The sequence below is a fragment of the Symphalangus syndactylus genome, chromosome 23 (assembly GCF_028878055.3).
Source record: "Symphalangus syndactylus isolate Jambi chromosome 23, NHGRI_mSymSyn1-v2.1_pri, whole genome shotgun sequence".
Taxonomy (NCBI): Eukaryota; Metazoa; Chordata; class Mammalia; order Primates; family Hylobatidae; genus Symphalangus; species Symphalangus syndactylus.
The window spans coordinates 14,994,112-15,002,727 of NC_072445.2; positions in this window are offsets into that span (position 1 = coordinate 14,994,112).

The following is an 8,616-nucleotide window of genomic DNA, read 5'->3' on the forward strand; positions in this document are numbered from 1 at the left end:
AAAAATATACCTTAAAAAAGGGTACTAGGAGGCCAGGTGCGGTGGCTCACACCTGTAATCCCAGCACTCTGGGAGGCTGAGGCGGGTGGTTCATGAGGTCAGGAGTTCGAGACCAGCCTGGCCAACATGGTGAAACCCTGTCTCCAAAAATACAAAAATTAGCTGGGTGCAGTGGTGCGCACCTGTAGTCCCAGCTACTCGGGAAGCTGAGGCAGGAGAATCACTTGAACCTGGGGAAGTGGAGGTTGCAGTGAGCCGAGATCACGCCACTGCACTCCAGCCTGGGTGACGGAGTGAGACTCCATCTCAAAAAAAAAAGGGGGATACTAATTATACATGTTAATGTTATATAGTATATATTACACGTTAATTTATATATCAGATTTATGAGGCAATATCTAGTTATAACATATACTATGGTTGTATGATATATATGTTATGCATCTCTGATAAATAAGATTACAGATCTTTTTTGCTTTCATACATTCCTATGCTTTCCTTATTTTACATCAATTAATTACTATTAGAATAAGGCAAAGAACATTGAAAAAAAGAGATTAAGCCTCAGGGTGCTGGCAGGTGAATTCATAGGAGCTTCTTGTTCAGCCTTCTATCTTGCTTCTCTTTTTCTAAACCTTCTTAGTGGCTTTTTAATTTTTGTCTCCTCCCTTCTCTGATTTTCTTCTGTCCTTGTTTCAAAGCCCTGATGGTGGCAAGGAGTGACCAGCTCACTGGAGATTTGAAGCCTCCTCAAATCTTTAACAAGGTCAGCTGGAAGGTCCAGACACCTTGCAGTAGGGGTCTCCACCTGCTGCATGATGGGATCACCAGTATTGTTTAAAAATCCTCATCAGCCTCTCCAGGGAGGAGGCCTGGGCATCAACATTTTTAAAACTTCCCAAGACCTCCTCAGGTGCAGCCAAGGCTGTACCACAGCTGTTTGGAGCTTTTTAAAAAAATGCATATTCCTCGGACCCCACTTAGGACCCATAAATGAGAACGTTGCGGGTGGGCTCCTGGCATCTTTAGATTTAAAACCTCCTGAGCACTTCTGTCAGCTGCTAGCTAGTTTGAGTGCTTTGGGCACAGATCATTTATCAGGGCCCGTTTAGCCTTGACAATCTGAGGTTTTGTGAGCTGAGTTTTAGAGCTGAAACAAACTGTGTGCTCTCAGGTGAGAAGCCAGCAAGGCAGCATAATTTGAGAAGGGGAGTGGCTCTTTCCAGAGCTCACCCAAGAGAGGGAGTCTGCAGCCTCCCCACCAAGGGCATGCTCAGCCCAGTGGGTCAGGTCACAGGCACCCCAGGAGGACACACACAGTGTCCCACCCACCTTTGTATCTCCAGCCCCAGGGCAGGGCAGAGCACAGAGTAGGTGCTTGTACATTTTTATTTGTTGATTAATTGAATGAATAAATGAACACATTGCCATACTTTAAAAACAAATGCCGCCAGCACCCTGCTGCCACCCCTACCCCTACCCCTACTCTGGAACAACTGAAAAAAGAACAGAAAGGCTTTAATCATTTTGGAAACTCCTGGTTCTAATGTGCAGCCAAACTGAGATGCACTGCTGCAGGGCACTGCTTCTCAAAGTGTGTCCCAGAGAGAGACCTCCTGAGACACTTGTTGGGACTCCAGACCCAAGAAATCAGATCATCTTGGGGAGTGAGAGCAATAGGGTATGGTGATTTGCAGTTCTGGCCATGGAGTCAGACCAACCTGGGGATGGATACTGAGTCTGTTATCTATTAACTGGTAACCTGGTGCAACTTCTAGCTATAAATACTGATGGACAGAGGATAGGCTTGGAACCCACAATACATGGGTTCTTACCCAGCTCTACCACCATTGTGTGATCTTGGCTAGTGGGTACCCCAGACATTATGTTCCATTATCATTATCATCATCTCATAATAATATATGCATTGTAACATTTGCTACCAATTTTATTCATTACCAGCTAATTCTAGAAGTTAGGCAGAACCTCCAGGAAGATGTGCGATGCCTATGGTATTACTTTGACCTCCCCAAGGCAAGCTGGAGCCACTAACCCATGCCTCTAGCTTAGGACTTAGCCCTAGAAGAAAGCTTACTTTGGGCAGTGTCCCAAGCCCTGGGCTGGCATGACTGCCTGGTACAGCATGAGCCAAGCTAAAGAGATTTTTGGCCATGCAGAAACTCAGCATGAAAGGGCAGAATCCCAACTCCAAACTCTTATCCTCTGACTCCAAAGTTGTCCTTAAAATCCTCCTCTGCCCCAGCTCCTTGGTTCCTGGGTGAAGGGAGCCTCTAATCCCACAGTCTCCAACCTCCCTGGGACTCTTGTCTTTCCCCTTACCCCACTTCCCAGTTCAGAGCCCAGCCTAGTGGACACCTGCCTTTGGCCCTCCTCTCCTGTTACTTAAGAGCTGTACCTAAATAGACTTGGAGCTGCCTCTTTTCTTTGCAAGTGTATCCCAAGCTTCCACCATTCAAATTATGTGCACATTTTTGTTCTGAGGCAGTATTTTTCCATTTGCCTCTGATTTGGTGAGTCGGAGACAGTCAAGATCATAAGGCTCTGCAGATCTCCCGTCTAGCGGCTGGAGAGGCACTAGGTAAAATAGCAGACCCAGGAGGTGGCATATCTTATTCTATTGTATCCTAGTTCATCCTTTCCTCTTCTAAACCTTCACCCTTCCTCACTTTGCCAATTTCTGCAGAATGGAAACATAGAGGGACTAGGTGAGATGGCAGACTGGTAGGTGTATGTCCAGTGGACAAAGGTTGGTCAGCTAGGCTAGGAACAGGGCAGAGTGCAGAATGTATTTATTCTGCACATCTCTTGGCCCCTCCTACCTACAGGCAGGTAGAGCTGCTGCGTAGGAGATGCCTGGAGGCCCCTGAATGTTGTCAGTCCTGGGCCAGGGCTCCAAAGTCTCTTTTCTTTTGTGAATGGCCACTATCTGCTCTGTCTCTTGGGGTTCCCCTGTACTCCAAGCCCAGTTTCAGAGTCTTCCCAGAGGTCCCCTTTCTTGTAGTTCCAGAAAACAAGCACACAATCCTTTTGTTTTAAGGATTTTACTGCTGATTCTCATTAGCAGCTCACAAGGTACTCAGGCCAAAGCCCAACTTTGCTGAGAACTCCCTCAGATCTCGACCTTCCTCTTGTATCCTCAAGTAGAGTCCAACAAAACATTTACCTGCCTCCCAGACTCCTTCTCCCCCCACCCCCAAATGTCGAGGACACTCCATACATTTAGGCTCTTCTTCTGATACAGAAGCCAGGGGAAGCCATCCCTGGTCACGCCAGGGCCTTGATCATATTCATCAGGGCCTCATTTGTCCCTTTCCAAGGTCCCCCGGCCCACACAGAGATTATCCGCTAAGAGAAGCACCAGAAAATCCCCCTAGTGTCCACCTGCACCTACTCCAACACATTTCTCATTTTAAGGGCTGAAATTCTCCTCTCAAGTTGATTGTAGTTTGTCACCTCTTCCTAGTAGGTTCTTTGGCCTTGCAAACACCCCTTCAAAGAGGAATACTATTAGTCACTTAATGTACATGATCCTTATCAGATCACTTTTTTCAAAGACTGAAAGTGCCAGCCGCGGGAGCCAGGCAGTGCCAGGAGTAGCCACTGGAATGGAAACTATGGTGACCAGGACTAAAGTCCCGGGAGTCACCATTTTACCCAGGGTGGTGTGTCCCACATGGCAAAGCAAGCATTGTGTCCTGTACAGAAGACTGTAAACTCTGTCCTGCCCTGTGATTCTGATGCCTTCTCCAATCCCAGCCTCAGACTCCGGGAGACCCTTGGCCCCCTCCTCTCTTCATTGGCCAAGGCTGCTCAAAGTCCTGGACACCTCACGTTTATATCAACAGAGCAGTTGCTAGAGGAAGCAGCCTCCCGCCCTCCAGAGGGGTGTCTGGTGCCCAAGGCCTGTTGTTTGTGTACCTTGTCTCAGTAGTGACCAGAGGGGCAGGCGCGCCTGGGCTGCGTCTCTGGGGCAACATACTGTTGGGGTCCCAGCTGTCCCTGCACATAAAGCACCAACTCCATCAATGCACCCCTGAGGTATCCTCTTTCAGGGAGTGAGAATTTAAACCTTCCTCTGGTGAGGCTTCTATTTTCCACCAGCTCTGCTCCTGGCCTCTCTGCTCCCTTCCCAGTGAGGGCAGCTCCACATCCAGCCGAGATCCAAGGAACAACCATGCCTGACCCTGTCCTCTCCTTCTCAGCCACCTCCTAGAATCTCTGAATGTTTTCTGAAATGACCATGGGAAATGGGACAGGGAGAGGCATGCTGCAGCGTTATCCCAGGCCTAACCCAGCTCCTTTCAGCCACTGCCATCCCAACAGAAGGGGGCAAGGGCCTGCAGAGACTGGCTGGGAGGATTCCAATTTTGGTTTCCATCCCCAGATACTAGCTGTCTGGTGTCTCTTTACCTGTACCCCCAACACACAGATACACATACACACACACCCCTCATGTACCAATTACTTCCTAGAGTCTGTTCTTCCTGCAAGAACTCCTTCTCAGCCTCTTCAACTCCCACTGGTCTCTGTCCTTCCCTTGTCCCAGAGCTGGGCCTCATGGATGCTGGCAGCAGTTGAGACTGAATGGCGAAGGAGGTAAAACATGACTCTGGAAGCACATGGCTCTGCCCTCTCTAGCTGCATCACCTTGGGCAAGTCACTTAACCTCTCTGGTCTCAATTTCCTCACCATAAAAATTAGGATGATAATAGTACCTACTCCAAACATCCTTGTAAGGAATAAATGAGTTAACCTACATAATATTTTAGAGCAATGTCAGGCCAGCAGCAAGGACTGTGTTAATGTCAGCTCTCCTTGTTACTAAATTCCAGGGAATATGACACAGTAGGAGATGCATGGAACTTGGGAGCTGACAGATATGGGTTCAAATCCCAGCACCCCACTGACTCCACATGTGACCTTGAATGCAATACCTTACTGCCCAGTATCCTCCTGTGCAGGAGGGGGACTACTGATAGAACCTTACCCAATAGGGTTAACATTGGGTGTGGGGTGTGCCAGCCCTGAAGAGTATAGAGGCAGCTGTAGGGAGAGGAGTCAAGCTCCTGGCATCTGATCCCCCAGATTAGTTGCTGCACTCTGGGGTGAGCAGAGTAAACTGGTCTGACTTGGAAAGAAGAGCCAGAGACCAGCCAGGAATTCAGGCCCCCAGGAGGTGCCATAAATAGCCAGAGCAGATCAGAGGGCCTCCAGGGATGGCAGGCTGGGAGACGGGGAAGGCTCAAAGGAGCAGTGAAAAAGGAAGCTGTCAGTCATCAGTCTGGGGACAGACCCAGGGCCCTCTCCCAAAGGTCAAAGGGAAAACTGTCTATAAGTAAGATAGAAGAAAGGGGTCAACTCTTAAGGACCAGCCTAAGACCACCTGTGCACCCTTCACTCTGAGCTGTTGGGAGAGGCAGGAAATTCTCGCCACGCCGTTCACCTGTGGTCTTCACAAGCCCACTCTGTGCCCTATTTTCTGCCCTTTGACCATTTGGAAATAGAAATCAATAGCACAGCCTGTGTCACAAATGGGAAAATGGAGGCTCAGAGATGTCAAGTGATTTGTCCAAGATCACACAGTGAATCAGGGGCTAAGATGGGGATATGAACATAGAATATTTTTTGCCTCCTAATCCAGGGTTATATATGACAGCCAAAATAGAACGCCCTGTCCTCAGGGAGGAAGTCTTTCTCACAGGGGAACAGTGAATTGAAAGGATCCATCCTCCTTGCTTTCCTCCCCAAGGCATTTTACTCTTCCTCCGTTGATCCAGGCATATCACTGTAGCTGGGCCTGGGAAGTGTGAAAGGGATGCACATTTATAATGCTTCAGAGATGTTTCATCAAAGGTAGCTGTGCGCAGCCCTGAGAACAGGCTGAACTTGAACTTGGGCTCCGAAGACCTGAACTCAAAGCCCGTGTGATCTTATACAAATCACTTCACCTTTCTCAGCCACAAGTCTCTAACTTGCAAAATGAGGTCCATAATTCACACCCATGTGAGACTGGTGTAAGGACTAAATGAGATAATGCAGGCTTGAATGCTTGATTAATGCCCCAAATATGATAAAAGCTGGGAGCCCCTGGTGAGGCAGCACCTTATTTATCTCTGTTCTCTTGGTATTTACCACACCACCTGGAACATAGGAACCTCTGATAAATTTTGACTGAACAAGAAAATGAAGTAAACTCTTTGCATTTAAACGTGGTATGTTTGTGTGATAACAACATTCTTTGCAGTCTATCAGCTGCCACTGTCTTGTTATTGTGGACACAGGCACTATTACTTCCACTCTGTGCTTTATTCCCCCGGAAAAATGTTTGAAAAAATAAGATCCGGATAAAAATGCTTTCAGTGGCCAGGCGCGGTGGCTCATGCCACCCAGCACTTTGGGAGGCCGAGGCAGGCGGATCACAAGGTCAGGAGATGGAGACCATCCTGGCCAACATGGTGAAACCCTGTCTCTACTAAAATTACAAAAATTAGCCGGGTGTGGTGGCACGTGCCCGTAGTCCCAGCTACTTGGGAGGCTGAGGCAGGAGAATCGGTTGAACCCAGGAGGCGGAGGCTGCAGTGAGCCAAGATCGTGCCACTGCACTCCAGTCTGGCGACAGAGTGAGACTCCATCTCAAAAAAAAAAAAAATCCTTTTAGTAGTAAATCCAAAAGGTAGCGGACCATATAATTTATTGTCCACAGCGGGACAGCTTTGGGAGTAAAGGGGTGCTATTAGTAATTATGTCTGGACAACAGGAAGAAACCATGAGCATCCCTGGCAAACCAAAATGCTGGGCATCACACTAACAGAGCACTCCGCTGCTCAGACTCCGGAGGAGGGAGACCTAAATCTTCCAAGCCATCTGGACTCCTCTTCTCTAGTCAGACCCTCCAAAGAGTGCCCTACCCTCTCATCCCCACCAGCCAAACCCATTTGGAGCTGTTTTCAGATCTGTTCCCCAGTGTTCTTAGGTTCCTAATTCTCAACCTGCAAGTGACCCTGACCCCTTCCTTCTGCTTCTGTAAGAATGGCCTGGAGTGTTTGCACTGCTCCAAACACGAAGACTTTGCCCCTGCTAAGTACCCATCATGCGAGCCGCAAAAATCATCTAGCCATCCTCTGCTGCTGTTCCAGCTCAGGGTCTTTTCTAGGGGCCCCTATCATCTCTCTCTGGCCTCAGTAGGCTTCTCACTGGTCCCCTGCCGCTGCTCTTCCCAAGTGCTCAGACCACCTGTCTCATCTGTTCAGAGACAATGGTTTCCCACCTCACTCAGAGAAAAAGCAAGGTACTTAATGACAGCCCATAAGGCCCCAGTCCCTTTTACCCTTGTTATCTCTCTGGCTTAATCTGTTAGAACTCTCCAGTCACCCAGATGTATGTCCTCACTAGTTCCTCAAACACCCCAGGAATGCTCCCTTCTCAGAGCCTTTGCTCCCATTGTTCCCTTCCTTGGAACGCTTTCCTCTTAGATAGTCAAATGATTAGTTCCCTTGCCTCCTTCACGTCTTCTTCAACTGTCTCCTTTTCAAAGTCCTTCACCCTGGCCATCCTATAAGGATGTAACCCCCACCTCTTAGCACTTCCTGTTTCCATTTCCTGTCTTTTCTCCTTGGCACTTATCAACACCAAATAGACCATGGATTTTACTTATCTTATTTGTTGTCCAGTCCCTCAAGCTCCACAAATCGTCACAGCAGGGATTTTCATTTGCTTTGTTCTTTTGCCATATTCCCAGTACCTGAAACAGCACCTGGCATAGAGTAGATGCTCAGTAAATATTTGTTAAGAAGAATAAAAGACTGACTGTGAGGGCACATGGCACGGAGGTTGAATATTTGGCCTGAAGTACAAAGGCCTGCGTTTTAATCCTGGCTCTGCACACTTCTGTGAGTCTCAGTTTACCTGTAACTTGGGATAATACACATCGCCTCCCACGGCTGTGGCAAGCATAGATCTGATTTCATTTAAACCCCTATACCCACTGCCTGGCCTATTTCAAAATCTCTGAGCTAAGTAAATGGCAGCTATTGTTACTCACGGAGGCTCCTGATTGATTTGACATTACATCATGGCTTCATAACAGGCAAATCAGCACCCACTGCTTTTGAGTCACAACTCACACACTTACTCCCCAAATTGTCAGTTTTGATCCTACCTCTTCCCAGACCCCTCCTTTCCTGAACCCACGTTCCCCCAAAGCAAATGGCCTGGGTCTTTTTGCAGTCATCACCTTTCAACACACATCTCCTCCTGCTTAAATCTCAGAAGGCCACCCTCCTAAATCTCAAGATGCCTGCCCTGGGGCCCCTTCCACACCCTCCCCCAGTGGAGCTAGGGAATTTGGGTGGGGAACAAAGGGGAGAACATAAGGTGAGCTGAGAGGGACAGGGAGAGGAGAGCAGGTCAAGCCATACCCACCTGCCAGGTTCCTGTCTTTGCCTACTGATAAATAGGGGATACTAATGGCCAGATTTTCCATTCCCCCACCCCAGCACCCGCCGTCACTCAATTAAAAAAAGATAGAGGGAGAGAGCCTGGGGGAGGGGCAGGAGGCCTTGGCTATAAAGCCTGTGGCTAAGTGGGGAAAGCACA